Raw genomic sequence first — 16084 nt, forward strand, 5'->3', positions numbered from 1 at the left:
TGAACTCAGTGGGTTCCGACAGGCCATCGTCAACTGCACATCGATTAACAGTAACAGTTAAGGTAATACATATTATTTCCAATTCTTGACGGGTGAAGATTTAAAAAATATGCAGTCCTATTTTGAAAATCTCATTAGCATATAAGTCAATCTTATAGGATTAGATAGCCAGGACAATGGACGTGTGAATTTGTGAAAATCCACAACCCCACAGCTTTTAGAACCCTGTTTCCTCTGAAATGAGTCTCTAAACAGCATCGTTCAACCCACTGGTGCAGGACTTTCTGAGTGAGTTCTAAGTGGTTGAACTAGTCAGTGAGGAATAATCTTACTGAGCAAGCGATTTTCTGTCACCTGATGCTCCTTTGCTTCCTCAGCAGTTGAGGCATCATTGTCTTGAATTTCACTTCCATTCAAAGCAATAATGTGTTATTGATGGTGAGACATGCCTGCTCGGCGTTTCAAAATCTTGCAAGGTAGCTGTTTTATTTCTTCCACACATTAAATAAATTACAGAAGAAGATTAAATATAATATTTTTAAAGACCAAATAACGTACGACTTGGCAGGCTGAACAATTAGAATTGTGAAAGTGATTAAAATAATAGTGTTGCCATTTGTGCAAAGGTAAAGTGATATGCAGAGTGGATTTTTCCCCCTCTACAATTCAACCAACATCTGAGCAAAGTAGCTATTGATTTTTTTTTTAAACTTGGCTGCAATTTGAATGGGGCAATTAGTTAAAGACTCTGAGAATAAGCAAATTCTTGCAATGCTATTGCTGCTGGTGCCCTGTGACTAATTTAAATCTTTTAAAAGACACAGATTCTGTGTCTCTAGAGAAAAAGTTTAGAGGAAATGTGTCAAGGCTGGTGTGCCTAAAGTTATAGGAGAAAACTAGCTCTTTCCAGATCTGTCTTTTAAGGCTAATGACATTCTAATTATAGAGAGTCGGGCTGTTGCCACCACCAGCTGAAAGCATTTTGTGGATTTAAAAAGAAAATTGAAGTGAAGTTACACAGCTAATGTAACTGTAGGATCTGTGGTTTGCATAGTTTTATTCAGGCAAATCTAATGTTTCTGTCAAGGTGACCCAAACAAGGAAGGGGTTGTTATCTCAGGTATTAATGATAAATCATCATTACACAAATGACTATAAAAATGACCCTTTTTCTTAATCTGGAAAATATTATCAGAGACCAAAATGACTTCAAAACCTTTTAGAAATAACACTGTACTTATTAAGTTCTTCCAAACAATTTCAAATCTGATAGTATTTCCTTCTTTTATATGCTTTTTTTTCAAGCACTTAGCATAGTTTTGTGATTGTGTTTCTGGAATGGTCATAATAAACCATTATTCTATGTAGTTGCTTTCAAATGGAATTTTCATTATTAGAATTTTTGCTTTACGCGAGATATGAGCATGGAAAGCCTTGCTCTGAAGCTCACATTGGTAGCACACAGTCACCATTCAGCTTTCTCATTTTTGTTTTCCTCATAATCTGTATGAAAATGACTGTTAAAGGTGGGTATTTGGCTTAAATTTAAACATTTTCCCAAAAGTAATTGTGGTATATTTTTTCATTAATAAAATATATCAAAAATGTATTCTTAACTCTTCCCCTCTGAAACCTGAAGATCCACATACCAAGAAGAAATTGTTTGGTAATGGGTGAATATATTTTCAGAGAACAATTTGAATGTATGCCTTAATCTTTTAACTTGAGCTTATTTGGGCTTCCAGAAACAGTGTGATTTTAACAGAAATAAGGGCAAAGAGGTTTTGTATTTTTTTTTTTAAGAAACTGAAGACAACATAGGAAGAAAAGCAGATTCTGGTGAATCGTGTGACCTCTTTGGGGGTGGGGGCAGATCTTTTCTCTTCTAAGTTTTTATATAAAGGATGAGTATATAATTCTTTATAGACTTTATCCAAATTCTCTACAAAAATTGTTATAGATTGTCATGAAATTAAAAATGTATATTTAGAGGTTATATTGTGGAAAAGTACATGCTTAGAGTTGATAGAAATCTGGGGAAGTATAGAGTACAAACTCAGTTATACAATACAAAAGCATCATTTGTGGATGAAGGTAGTAAGGACAAGAGTAGTACACTGACTTTCACTGGAACAATAAGTTCTGAGTCTCACATCAGTGTGGTTTCCATCCCTTAAAACTGCCTCTAAAAACCAGTGCCTCAGTGATAAGAACACATGATTATTTAGAACGTAGATTTCCAAACTCATTTGACCCACCACCCCCATTGGGAAAAATATTCGGTTACCTCTGGCAATAAAAATTGTTTATACTATAGTGCATCCAGATATCTGCATTCGTAGCTGCCCCCTGGATCATTCCAGAGCCCCATCAAGGTGATATTACCCACTCTGGGAAACATTGCATTAGAGTAAAATGCCCGCCCATGCCTGTTCTATCGCTATTTTTCTCCCCCCGCCTCAATTCCGTACATGCAATCTCAGTCTTGAAAACTCACCTGCGAGGCTCCGTCACCAGTGGTTACTGAGCAGAGAGACGCGCGCTAGGTCTGTTCTGCTGTAGGTTGTACATTAAACAGCCACGCGGTGGGAACCTTAAAGATGAGATTCGTGTGGTGTTACAGTGATGATATCAAACTATCATCTAAGATCTTATAATCCGTATGCAATTCGTCATGTTCATTTGCACAAAATAACATAGCAAAATTAATACTACACACAGAATAAAAAAAAATCCCCATAATAACAGAAAATGGTGTTCTTCCCTTTTGTGCTGTCTCCATACCAGCAACTTTGAGTTGCCATCCCAAAATGGGAATATGCTCCAGTCCTGCTCATCTTACAGGAAAAAATGTAAATTGAATATAGAGAAGGAAGAGCAAATAATCCCACTTGCCCTTAGAGAAGCGGTTCTCAAGCTGTGGGTCGCAACATGGCAGTAGCAAAATTACAGTTATGAAGTAGCAAGAAAATAAATTCATGGTTGTGGGCAGGTCACTACAATGTGAGGAACTGTATTAAAGGATCACAGCATTAAGAAGGTTGAGAACCACTGCCATGGAACATGACAATCAATTTTCAGAAATCATAAACATAAAGGATTAAATATGAATTTAAATTTGAACATTATAGTTAATATTGGTTAACTATGGAAAATACATGCATACAACTGTACATACATAATTTAGGGGGCTCTAGACTATGGCTTGGGCTGCTAATCTCAAGATTAGTGATGCAAATTTACAGTAGAACCCTGGACCTCAACGCTGATCTGTTCTAGAAGGAGCATCCAGATGAGACGCAGTCGAGTTCTGAATCAAATTTTTCCCATGAGAAATAACTGAAAACAGAGTAATCTGTCCTCAACCACCAAGTTTTTACCTTAACCGTGCCCTATAGGAAACATTTCACAGAAATTTAAAAGGAAATAAGTTCCGAGTTAAATGATATAATTTAAATAAGAAACACAACATTTAAAAAGTTTTTAGCAACTGCAGTACGGCCCATACCTTGTGATTAAAAGATCTGGATCTGTGGACACGGACGTGGAGAGGAGGGATGGAGAGAGAGTCATTGTTTGGAAGGGAAATCCTCTTCCATAAAATCAACTGGTCGCTGCTTTTCAGGAGTTTTTTCCCTTCTTTGCCCTTTTTCACCAGGACCTGGCTGGCTTTCTCTAAAAATAAATTCTGTCTAATGTGGTGCCCTTAAATGTTTTATAAAAAGGGTTTACTAAATTATCTTCAACAGTAGCAATAGTCCAGTTAATCATTTCCTTATCATGTGATTCCTTTTTTTTTAAAGCCTCTTTCCTAGGACCCATACTTTTTCTCTAAAATTAGTACAAAAAGGCCACAAAAACTAAGAAAAATCTAGCAAAATACTTGTAATACAGCTGCAGAAGTTTTAAACCACACATATTAACGCCGAGTGACAGAACCACGAACTGCTTTTGTCTAAAACAATCACGTGCTCGGGTCAGATTCCAATGTTCTGTTCGAGCTCCGATGCAAAATGTTATGGACATCTGACATCGAAATCAGAATCGGATTGTGTCAAGTACTGCTGCGGTCGAGTCCAGGGGTTCTACTGGGCCAGCACATAGAAGGCTCTCTGCTCCTTTAAGATGGAGTCTCCGAAGCCCCCCCCCAAGAGCTTCTGCGAGGCAGAATCGATTGACTTAATGGCAGGGAGCCTTTTTAGAGAAAATTTGAAAAGATGGAGAAGAACTGGTTGATATTCAACTGTGTCCAGAGATCGTGCATGATCAAGAGCCACGGGCGCGGAAGGACGAAGTCTAAGCTGCACCGAGGCCATTCGTCAAAAAGGAGGCTCCAGGAATTGACCGAATGCCATTTGAATTGTTTCAACAAGCTCATGAAGCACCCCCTTGTGTATGAATATCAAGTTAGGACATGCTATCAAAAGAGGTAGATCCCTGGAAAAGAGCATTGTATGTGACAAAGTAGAAGGTTAGCAACAAGAGGAAGACCCTCAATGGGAATGACGGACGCAGTGACTGCAACAATGGGGTCAGTCACACATGACCGTCGTCAGGATGGCACAAGGCAGGGCAGCGTCTCATGCTGTTGATGATGCCGTCTCCCACGTGGAGCTGCCTGCAAGAGCACAGAACACCAGCATGCTGGAGAGCAGGTTTAGGAGTTTCTTTTGCTATTCATTTTTTCTGTATTTTAATGATGCTTTGCTTTTTTCATATATGATGTCATTTATGTTTCCCAACTGGTCTGGTCTTATGATTCAATATGTAAAATATATTTTTGAGATGATTGTTAAGTTTAACTGGTTTATACCAGAAATTATATTTGGACTTATTTTACTTTTCTAGCTTCAACTTGAACTTGTAAACTAGAAACTGGAAGCTTCAGTCACCGTATATTGTAAAGAATAGTTCATTTCAGCAATAGGAAAATTGGTACATATAATGAATGTCAGAACATATCACAGCCAAAGTAAAAATGAGTGTTTTAGCACCTCTGTGTGAATATGGGAAACTTGGCATGCTGTAGTTCATAAGATATCATGATCTGCTTCATAGTAAAATGAGCCATATCTGGAGTCTTGAAGGCATCAATCTAAGACACAGCCTGGCATCTCTACTCTCCAAGAGAAAAATTATAAGAAAATATACAAACACTCAGAGAAGAAACAAGTACAAATCTACACAAGCCAAGATCTCATCTGCTCTCACACCAGGATTAGATGGTGCCTGGCTACTACCAATAACAATCTGATTCAGGTCACAAAAGGGTTCCTGATAGAATGTGAGAAAAATATGGACTCAAACTGAAATTATGATTAATCAGACAAACTCTACACCTTTTATGCACAAACCTATCTTCTGAATATACTTTTTTTTGGTGAAACAGCAGCTTGGCTAAATAAATAAAGAATATCAGTTATAAGATTGATGCTTCTATTTTAAACTATCAATATGAGCCAAAAAGGTCTGCAGTAGCCCAAAACTAAGGTTGAACAGTAAGGGCGAAGGGGAACTGCAGTATGAGAAAGGAACAGAGTAAACAAAGGATTAATGCATGCTAAAAGTAGCTAATGTCAGAGAATTTTTATGAAAAATTTCAAATTGCAAACTAATTTGCTGTGCAAACTTTCACCAAAACTCAATAAACTATTATTTTTTAACTTTTTAAAAATTATAAAACAAATGTGTGTTGTCAGGTTTGCATTCTTTACAGTGGCTCTTTGGGAGAATATGTTGTCTTGCTATTTCTACTTTCTAGAGCAGTGGTTCTCAACCTTCCTAATGCCATTACCCTTTAATACTGTTACTTGTGTTGTGGTGACCCACCAAGGATTACATTATTTTCATTGCTACTTCATAACTGTGATTTTGCTACTGTTATGAATCAGGTGACACCTGTGAAAGGGTCGTTCGACCCCAAAGTGGTCAAGACCTACAGGTTGAGAACCACTGCTGTAGAGCCTTCATGCAACCCTTGACCCATGACTCTTTTCCATGAAATGACTCATGTAGACCCTGCTTCTGTAATCAGATCTTGTTCCTGATGCTGACTTTCCTGTACGCTCCATTTTTAAGAAATATTAGCTATGGTGGACCTACTCAGAGAATCCTGCTGGAGTAGTGGTTACTTGTTGGGCTGTTAACCACAGAGTCAGCTGTCCAAATCCACCAGCCACTCCCCAGGAGAAAGATGAGGCTTTTTAATCCCATAAAGAATTACACTCTCAGAATTCCACAGGGACAATCTACCTTTCTCTATTCAGTAAACATGAGTCAGAATTTATTTGATGGCAGTTTTTAGGGGGTTCACTCAGAGCATCCAGGACAATGTTCTCATATTAAGATGCTTAATTTCTTCATGCCTTTGAAGCATCTTTGCTATGTAATATGTGAAATGTTGAATATTGAGGTGACATATTCACACGTTCTGAGGATTAACACATGGGCATCTTTAGGGAAGAGGAGTCATTTTGCTTACCACAATACCAATCTAGTTACCATCATATGCAATGGAATCTCTAGGCCACTAGAGAATGCTAGAACCCAGGATGAGCCCAGTACTTTAACATTGTTTCAATCAGATGATGATAAAAAAAAATACTGGGATTTTATCTACCAAGAGTTGTTTCTGGGTCAGGGTAGAGGTTTTAGTAAATCCTTGTAGCTTTACTTGTTTTTTAAAATTTTAGGGTCCTAAAATCAAAAGACACTAGGCAGGGACTGAAATTTGGAAGATGGACCAGTGGGAACTGAAATGACAAATTCACTTATAGTGTTCAGATTCAGTTATGTCTTACATGAGCTTTACTGCTTATTGCCATTGCCCGTTCAAGGTAGTAGCTAAATTCAGTGTCTTTAACAAAATTAAAATAAACGACTCTAAGCACAGGACTTGTTTAACTTCAAATGTTACCAGTGCTGCATTGGAACAAAGTCCACAAATTATATCAATCACTACTTCTTCTATTACTTAGTCCAGACTCTTCTCATCCTTTCTGGCACTTCTGTCGTTGTTCACGTTGATACCTCAGTGAAGTAATCCAACTGTACATCAATAAATAGTTGTACGGCTCCTGGGTACTCTTCCCTTGTCATTTCATGAGGTAGAAAGGTAGACTGTTCTCCTCCTGTAAAGAGTTACAGACACACCCGTACACACACACACACACACACACACACACACACACACACACACAGGGACAGTTTACTCTGCCCTTCGGGGTCGCCATAAATTGGACTCAGCAGTGGGTTTGGTTTTGGTGTCAGCTCATGGCGACTACAATTTTCCATTGGGGATTATAACTAGCCATGGGAGTATCCAAAGCACTCTGACAAAGCACCTGAGTTCCAAATCCCTGTTTCTTTAAGTAATAATGGTTTTATCTTAAGGTGAAAATCAGGGTCATTATTCCAGATAATTTCAGATAAGCCACTGCCATAAAATATCTAACATGACCAAGCAAAAGTCATAATCAGGTTGAGTTAAACTCTGATTGTGCCAGTTAGCAGTAGCAATCCCTTCTCTACATCATCCACTAGGACTCTAGTTCAGTAGATACCAACTAAAGTATAAGAAGCAAAATTCATTCAAGTGAATGACTAGATATGAAATTGAATACAACCTGTCATCTGCTGCAAGAAATGAAAATACCTTTTAAAATTGACATAGGAGTTTCTCGCATTCTCACCTTATCTTTTTAAAAATCATTTTATTGGGGGCTCATTCAACTCTTATCACAATCCATACATCTATCCATTGTGTCAAGCACATTTGTACATACATTGTGATCATCATTATCAAAATATTTTATTTCTACTTGAGCCCTTGGTATCAGCTCCTCATATTTTCCCACCCCCCCTGCTCTCCCCTCTTCCATGAACCCTTGATAATTTATAAATTATTATTATTTTGTCATATCTTACACTATCCGATGTCTCCCTTCACCCACTTCTCCACTGTTCATCCCCCAGGGAGGAGGTTATATGTAGATCCTTGTAATCTGTTCCCCCTTTCTCCCTCACCTTCCCTCTGCCCTCCTGTTATCACTACTGGTCCTGAGGCGTTCGTATGTCCTGGATTCTCTGTGATTCCAGTTCCTATCTGTGCCAGTGTACATTCTCCGGTTGAGACAGATTTGTAAGGTAGAATTGGGATTATGATAGTGGCGGGGAGTTGGCATTCAAGAACTAGAGAGAAATTGTATGTCTCATCATTGCTATACTGCACCCTGACTGGTTCATCTTCTCCCTGCAGCCCTTCTGCAAGGGGAGGTCCAATTTCCCACAGATGGGCCCTGGGTCCACACCCCACACTCTCCCTCATTAAAGTGCTATAATGTTTTTTTGGGGGGGGGTATGATGTCTGATACCTGATCCCTTTGATGCCTTATGATCTCACAGGCTGGTGTGAGTCTTCCTTGTGGGCTTTGTTGTTCTCAGATAGATGGCCCCTTGTTTATCTTACAGCCTATAGGACCCCAGATTCTATATCTTTTGACAGCTGGGCACCATCAGCTTTCTTCACCGCATTTGCTTATGTACCTGCTTTATCTTTTGTGATTGCGTTCAGACAGCCTGCTGTGCTTCTTCCATGTGAGCTTTGTTGTTTCTGAGCTAGATGGCTGCCAACCTTATTTTAATTTGTCATTTTCTTCTGATGAATGTAAAAGGCATTCTTCCTATGAATGTCAATAAGGAGACAATTGCTCAGTTTTAATCACCATTGCCTTCATTTCTCTCAAAGGTTATGGATATTGCAGAAGGCAGTGCGTGTCCTTCTACTAATACCCACAAATCTTTTCAATCCTGATGTACCAGCATGCCTCACTTATAAAACAAAAAAACTACCTCAGCCCCCAAAGAGGGTTCTTATGGGAAATTAGTGAGCTGACTCTAGACTGAAACAGAATATGCTTCACATATTTATTTCTAATGATAATATTTAGTTTGATTCCTCCAGAAGCTGACCTTCTGACAAATATCCAAGGGAAAGTAATTTATTTGGGCAGTTATCCCTGGCAGCACTGAGTAGGGGAATGAGAAAAGGAAGGGCCATGACAGCAATCAATAAAGAATGCATTCTCAAGTAAATTTCCTCTGCAAACATGGAGGGTAGAATGATTGAGGCATTCTGAAAGCCTATGTAAAGTACACAGTGCAAATTTTCCCTCTGAAAGACTTGAGGCCTGCTTTGGACATCATTAATTCTGTGGCACTGTAGTCTGATTATATCTGCATAGAGAGGTCACTGCAGTCCAGAGATCGCCTTCAGGCATAGGAACGTGTGTCCGGGTTGTTAGAAGTTGGGTCAGTATGAGAAGTATGGTTACTTATAAAGGCTGCACCCGTTGGATCTGGTCCATTAGCACTTATGATATTGCTTCATAAAATCTATCAATAAAAACATTTTTCTTATTTGTTTGTGCTCTTCTTCCTTCGATTCCTAGAAATGTAATGTCAAGAAAATAATGTCAACAACTTGATATGCTTACAAATGCCAATATTTTTGCTCTTACTCTTTCAGAATTTCTGATTCCACAGAAGAGCATTCCCTTTGTCTATCCAAAATGATATATGTATTAGATTATCACATAGCAATATTAGTAGATGAGCATTGAGTTTATTTAAAATTAACCATACATTCAAATGGATGTGACAAATCTTCTGTATGAAGGGGCTTCAGGAATTTGGAGAAGAGTTCTATCATCTTTCAAGTCCAGTTTTCCACAAACTCCTGGAAGTCTCCCTTTGTTTCTATGGATCACACCAGGCGACTCTGACTTGCATGTTTAACTTTACGCTGTTGCACTGTTTTCTTCCATGCTGTTGTAGCTTTTTGCTCTTAAATATTTTCTCTCCATATCTATTTTCCCAAGGGATTTATAGTTTCACTTCATGCTGTTTTGGTCCTACTTTGATTATGTGACAAAAGTATAGCATATGCAGAAGTTTCTCAGGAAAACTAGATTGTATCATTTTCTTGTTTGTTTATAATAAAAACAAACACACTTCCTGTAATGCCACTCATCGCAGTGGCCTCTGACTCCAGTTCTTTCAAAGGCACTAAAAGAATCACTCATTGGTTGTCAATTTTTTTTCTTTTCAAATACTACCAAAACCTTCTGAAACCTCAAAGCAAACATCAATAACCTGCAAATACACAGAGACGACAGATTTGGAACTTACGTTTCTTGAAAAGGTTGTGATGTTGAAAAAGGAAATTATTCATTTAATTACTTCTTTTATTTATATATAACATATGACTAAGTTATACTTAACTTATATATAACTTATTTTACTTACATGTAAACAATTTTTAGATTTACACTTGGATCTGTGTATCCATACATACATGTAAGAAATATAGAAGGCATCTGTACTGATCTTCTGAGATGGTAAAAAATGTAACTTCTATCTGGAACAATTCAAATCAAATTTGGTATGGAGAAACCTTGATTTTTTTTTCTCCAGCAATTCGTTTCTGATGCATTGAAAATACAATGCAATCTACAGAATGTAGATTTGTAGCGATTATATGTGAGTGAATGATAGTTTTTCCATTTGAGCTAATACGCTTACTGATAAACACACGTTGGTGGTGGTGTCTCTACTCCAATGAGATAAAGTTCTGTGTCAATTTAGTTAGGCGAGAATTCAGAGTGGTTTGGCAGTTAAGACCAGGCAATCATGCATGATCAGACCTCCTCTTGGGTGTGGCCTGTTTTCAATATGAATGGATGATTTTGAAAGTTTGCCTTGCTTTTTTCTGGATATGGATCCTGCATCTTGCTTGTCAATCTCATTCTTTGGATGTAAGCCAATGGCTTGATGTATTGTTATCAGCATCCCATCATTTTCCCTGCTGATCTTGGTTTCATTCATCCCTGAAATCAGAAGCCTGTCCTCTGACCTGCTGATCTTGGGTGAATAAGGTCCTGAAACTACTCAGAAGAAGCTTCCAGCCTAATATCTGGCCCTTGGACTTGGGATTTGCCTACCTCTATAACTGAGAAAGCTTTTTTCCTCGATACAAAACTCTCACTACATATACATAAACAAGTTCCATTGGTCTTCTTTTCTGGAGAATCCAGCTAAAGACAACTAAGAACTGAATAAACATTTACTAATGTAGTAAACACTGAGTAGAAATTTTGAATTATATTAACAATATTATATATACTTAGCTAAATGATGACCTCTGAAAATAGTAGGTCTAATCCTTGGAACCTGAGAATATTACTTTATATGGCCAAAAAGGGAATTGTCAAATGAGACCTAGAGTTGGACATATTATTTGGGACTAATTAGGTGGACATTGAGTACAATCACAAATATTTCTTTAAGAGAGTGATTGCCTATAGAATAAGTAAACATGGTAGGTAGAAAGGAGTAATTCATGAACCAATGAATAAAAGAACTTTCAGGAGCTCAGAAAAAGAAGAGAAGAATCCTTCCTTTGAACCGATTAAAGAACCCATTCCTGGGAATTACTCAATTTTAGCCAATGAAGAGTCATGTTAGCCTCCTGAATTCCCAAAATGGGGGATAGGAAAATTCTGCAATTCTAGGCCATTATTTTTTTAGTAGTCTGTAGCAGAAAACATAGAAACCTAATGCAGAATACATTGATAAAACTTATTCAGTGTTGTAGTTCCATAAATTTCATTGTGGGAAAAAAGAGGGAAATAATAAATTATTTGTGTGAATAAAAAATCAAGACCCTGAGGAATAATGGGACTGGCTTTTATGAATGGAGTCATATTTTCTATATGTTAACAAGTATACTGATACAGTGTGGAATATATGTGCAAGATGATAAAAATGTATTACATTTGTCATCAACAACTTTATTTTTCAGCAATATTTTCTATAAAGCCTATGTGGTTTCTATTCATTACTTCGTATTTTCCATTGTAGAAATAACCTAATAGATATAAAGTCAGCATTGTGCAAGGTGATGATTCTGGTTTTATTTTAACATGGGTCCATACACTTATCTCAAAATTGCAGAAGCATTTTCTTTGTTATTATTCTTAGCTTTTAATTTAGAAGAATTGGACATAGAAGTCCATGATGTGAAGGTTTCTCAAACAGCTCTTAAAAAACAATTAAAAACAAACAGTTACATCCTCATGCTATTGAAATTTAACAGTGGCCCAATGGAATAGGATCAATTCATAATACAAGATGATCAAGAATATAAGTTTTGTGTTGTGGAAATAACACATTAACATTAAAGCCTTAGTCCATGGATTTCTATCTGTATAAGATTGAAATAGATAGTGCCTTTTTTCTTTCAAATATGTGCCCAAGAGTTGAAGTCTGGACAAATTTTAATTGTAGAGCCAGGGAATAAGCCAGGCACAGAAAATAGATAAGAATACAAGCTACTGATCTTGAGCTAAGCTTCAGGCCATAATTTCTCAGCTGTAAAAGCATGCTAGATCAAAAGCAATAGTTTATGACTGACTAATTTGAGTTTTCCTTTCTTACTTGGTCCACACTGGGTTTTCTTATAAAGGTAATAAAAATATATTGTTAAAGTCAACAAGGAGAAAGTAGGTGATGAATTGCTTATGTATTTTGTGTCTGTGTAATAAGGAGAGGATCTTGAATTAGTCTATCAATTTTAACATATATAAGGCCAATATGTGCATAACACAATTATAAAAAATTAAAATCCAATATGTCACATATAATCAACTTTATTCTCGGTGATTATGTAGACCTTATAAGGTTAAATTTTATTTCAGATCCACGAGACAGAGAAATAAGGAATAGGAAATCAATAACATCAGTGAAATGAGGACTCATCATGTTGAAAGCACAGTAAGTTCCTATAAATGCAAAGGGTGGAGACTGAAAAATCAGATTTTCTTCCAGTTATTGATAGCATATAACATAACAAAGGCTATATGTTCTTTTCTGGTTATTAGTCTGTGGATAATATCATGAGGAAAGTTTTGCTGTGACTGAGTATATGTGTAAAATAAATAGAGGCCAGTTGGGGATTCTTTTGCATATGTGGCTGGTACTTCAGAGGAATATTTAATGACCTATGACACATACAGCAGACACTTGCATTTACCTCCTCTGGAGTTTATCGGGCAGTTGCTTTCCCACTGACAGTGCAGGCAACTGTCAGAATGGGGCCTGCTTCAAGAGAAAGAAACAGGCGTTGCTGAAATTACTGTTTTAACAAAATACTCTTCTTTTATGGGGTGATTCAGCCTGGAGGTGTGATTTTGCAATACTACCCTCTCTTTTGTCTTTTATTTTAACTAGTTCATAAGGCTAATAAATATATTTACAAAATTCTGTCCAGCACTTGGAAGCTGCTTTTCTTTTGATGATTCCATGCTCACATGGATCTCACATTCTCCGATGCTTTAAATTTCAGGCAATCGTCAAAAAACCAAAAAGACAATATAGAGTCCAAGAGAACATATTTATTCTATTTATCTACCTCTGGAGCCAAAAGTTCTGGAGTCCTGAAGTATGTGGAGTCCAGAGTCAAAAGTGTGCTCCATAGAACCCTAGCCATGAGTTGAGAGGATGATGTGTGTCCTACATACTTCTAGCCCCACAGTCCAGGGAGCGATATGTGCCTTATGAAATATGGCTACAGTCATTATTTTACTAAAATTTTGAAAAATGCTATTTGATTCTGTATGCCTTCCTTTAATTAAAGCATATGATATTAACAAAAAAATCAGAAAGTCATTGGGTCATACACGTTTTGAAAAGCAAATATGTCACTTGAGGTCTAAGCCATGCCTGACCCAAACCATGGGATTAACGCCAATTGTTTCATATGCATGAAAAATCTAGACATTAATGGCCTACACCTCAGAATAACACTGGACAGGACATGTTTTGTGGCCTCAACTGTTAGATTTGCTTCTGGTTGATTTGACCTGCTGATTATAAAATGGCACCAGTTTCCCCCTGCAAGCTCCAGTTTTTAGATACAGACCATATTCCACATATCACTCCTCTCTTTGCTTATGCATTAAAAAAATCAGATTGCTTTTTTAGTGTTAGCTGGCCCACGATAAAGGATCTATCATGCATCTATCAGCTCATTTGTTTCTTACCACAACTGGGTGGGGTAGGTACAACTGTTATATCCAGTTTCCAGATGGAGAAAGGGAAGTCCTGAGCTTTAAATACATGACTATTCTTTGGTTGTTTTTTTTGTTCCTTTTTTTAAAAAAATCATTTTATTAGGGGTGCATACAACTCCTATCACAATCCATACATACATCAATTGTGTAAAGCACATTTGTGCATTTGTTTCCGTCATCATTCTCAAAACATTTGCTCTCCACTTAAGTCCCTGGCATCAGGTCCTCATTTTTCCCCTCTTTCCCCCATTCCCCCCTCCCTCATGAACCCTTGATAATTTATAAATTATTATTTTGTCATATCTTGTTCCGTCCCATGTCTCCCTTCCCCCACTTTTCTGTTGTATGTTCCCCAGGGAGGAGGTCACATGTAGATCCTTGAAATAGGTGCCCCCTATCCAACCCACCCTCCCTCAATCCTCCCAGTATCTGGCTTCCCTGTGTTTAATCATTTTATTGGCAAGTGATTTACATATCATGAAATTCAATAGTTCAATCATATCACAGAGAACTATACAATCACCCCCACATCACTATTAGAGCTTTCCCTCTCCCCTATGGCTAAGACGCCTTTAAGATGATTCATGCAATCAGAATCTGTTCTAGTGCTTCCTCCCCTTCCTGTCTTCATTAGTCATTCCCCAAATCCCCTTTCCCTCCTGTCCCCACGCCCACCCCAGTATTTCCTTCCTACAGCTGTATCTATAATTATCATTATGCTTCCACTCCTCCAGTGCTTCACAGATAGGAGACCCAATAGAAAATAAAATTGCACTGAGGTGGTAAGGGTAGAAACATAATAGTATACAGACAAAATGACTAATAATGTGTAAGAAGGAAAATATCCCCAACAATAATAAAAAAGCCACGGAAGAAATTGCTATCATGGAACCAGTAAAGGGACACCAGCACCCCAAACAAATGCGAGCCTTCTCTATAAGGCATTGAGTTCCATCCAATAGTCAACATCACAATGGTTTCTGCCTGGCAGTAAGGCTGATGGAAACTCTTGCCTGTGGCTAGAGCAGATCTGCCAGTAGTTGAGTTGGATCCGATACTCTGCAGATGGGTTTTGGGCTCTCACCGTCCCCCATAACCCTCCACAATCTGTGTTCAGAGTTTTTGCTCTGATGGTTTTCTCCTCGCCATATTTGAATTTTGTAGTTCTCATCTTTTCATCACACAAGCTGGGGTGCTTCTTCTGTGTGGACTTAGTTGACTCTTAGCTTAGATGGCTGATTTTTTTTAATACAAGCCTTTAAGACCCCAGACGTTATTCCGATTGATAGCTGGGCACCATTTGCTTTCTTCACCACACTTTGCTTAAGAACTCAGTATCAAGATGTAAGAACTGATTGTTCTTAAGTTGGGGCTAGAATTTAGGGTGAACACAAATCCCACTCCTCTATGACTTTATTTATTTATTTTTTGTTTAATTAATTTGCTGCAGTTTGGGAACCAATACATATGTCAATCATGTCAAACCTAATTTTATAATCTTGCATACCCATACATGTTTTCCAAAACATGATTTTCCTTCCTGGACTTCTTGGCATCTTCTCTCTCTTGTTTATCTCACCCCTCAATAACCCTCTTCCCCTAAACCCTTGTTATACTTTCCTTCCCTGTTGGTTCAACATCCTGAGTTTCATGTTCTAGTGCAAAGTGGGTTATGCCTTTGATGGCTCACCACAAACTGAGCTATCTGAGCCACCAGCTCCTCTGAAAAAGACTGATGGGACTCTCTGCTCCCATGAATATTTACAGTCTCAGACACCCATGGGAGACATACCATTCTTTCCTTTAGGGTCATTATCAGTCTAACCAACTGACTGGTAATGAGTGTGGTACAATAACTAGAGAATCAAATTTTCAGAAACCTAAAATATGCCTTTCAGAGTTCAAACACCTTTATTAAAAATAAAATGTCCCAGTCTTGTTACCAAATCTTATTA

The 16084-nt window shown here is 37.7% G+C and overlaps 1 long non-coding RNA gene across 1 annotated transcript in view; it reads right to left on the bottom strand.

The window, feature by feature from the left end:
• The window catches only part of LOC142426285 (uncharacterized), a 38741-nt gene extending 36142 nt beyond the window's left edge, over positions 1-2599 (bottom strand). Inside the window, exon 1 of the long non-coding RNA XR_012779737.1 lies at positions 2498-2599. This is a non-coding gene — a long non-coding RNA (uncharacterized LOC142426285). The remainder of the gene's footprint in view (positions 1-2497) is intronic.
• Positions 2600-16084: the final 13485 nt, after the last annotated feature.

The sequence above is a fragment of the Tenrec ecaudatus genome, chromosome 14 (assembly GCF_050624435.1).
Source record: "Tenrec ecaudatus isolate mTenEca1 chromosome 14, mTenEca1.hap1, whole genome shotgun sequence".
NCBI classification, from domain to species: domain Eukaryota; kingdom Metazoa; phylum Chordata; class Mammalia; order Afrosoricida; family Tenrecidae; genus Tenrec; species Tenrec ecaudatus.